This window comes from Pteronotus mesoamericanus, unplaced genomic scaffold, assembly GCF_021234165.1.
Source record: "Pteronotus mesoamericanus isolate MK-2021 breed Mesoamerican mustached bat unplaced genomic scaffold, CSHL_Meso_final contig_94, whole genome shotgun sequence".
Lineage (NCBI taxonomy): Eukaryota > Metazoa > Chordata > Mammalia > Chiroptera > Mormoopidae > Pteronotus > Pteronotus mesoamericanus.
Genome location: NW_026555285.1, coordinates 20,879,741 through 20,880,780, shown reverse-complemented (window position 1 = coordinate 20,880,780; position 1,040 = coordinate 20,879,741). Strand labels below are relative to the sequence as shown.

At 33.4% G+C, this 1,040-nt stretch overlaps 1 pseudogene; it reads left to right on the top strand.

Moving 5' to 3' along the window:
* Positions 1 to 221: 221 nt before the first annotated feature.
* Positions 222 to 358, top strand: LOC129081210 (uncharacterized; annotated as a pseudogene).
* Positions 359 to 1,040: the final 682 nt, after the last annotated feature.

Here is a 1,040-nt window from a genome sequence, read left to right as displayed (position 1 = left end):
ATTCTTAACAACCCCAATTCAGATGGTGAACTAATTTTATTTGAATGACAAATTTGGGAAGATTGTGAAACAGCAAAAAGTTTAAGAAATTTGCAATTATAAAATATAATACATAGCATAAAAGACTATTAAAAGTGGAAAATTGCATGAAATTGGAAGGTTAATAATGCAGGTAAGATTCTTTTTAATACGTCCCCCTTTAACATTTGAAAAATCCACGTATATTATACCTGGCAGAGGAGATACCATGATGGTGAAGGTGGTTTTCCCAGGGCGAGGCTTGCCCACTGCGTGCCGGGTGTGCTGACCCCTGCGATTTCCCAAAAGTGGGGAACTCGACTGCATGATCTGTGTTCACACTCTCCCCTAAAAAAAAAGAAGAAAAAGAAAGACCCATGAATAAAAGGCACTAAAAAGGAAATCTTCTGTACATATGAATAAGGTAAATTTATAGGTTAAGTAAAATGTTTGGATGAGTATCCAAAGCAGTTTATAATTTACAATGTAAGGGTTTTTGGTTGCAGCTGCGAAGTTGGATGTATGCCTACAAGAAATAAAATTTAACCACCTTATTTCAGGATGGAAATAAAATTTCAACTATTCTTATAATATTATCTGAAATGTAAAACAAACAAAACCTAATTTTTCTTTTCCCATATCTATTTTTAATTCCTTATTTAGGTGACAGAGACCAACAAACTATCTCAATAATGCTCTGCTGTTAACTTTCTTTAATATGCCAAATCAGTTTAATTACAGTTTCTATAAATAATCTATGCAAAATACTTCCCAGAACAGAATGCACTTTTCCTTCTGTGTGTGGCACATTTTAATACTTAAAAGCATTAGAACAGATGTTAGGTGCCTGCTAAACTTGTTTTCAGTTTTCTTTTATTTATATGTTAATGAGAATTTAATTACTTCATGAATACTTAAACAACCTGAGGGTGCCTGATATCATTAGCTTGAACATGACAAGCACCTCAAGTGACCACATGGGAAGACAAAAATTGCTTTCAGTTTACTTGCAGACAGAAAGA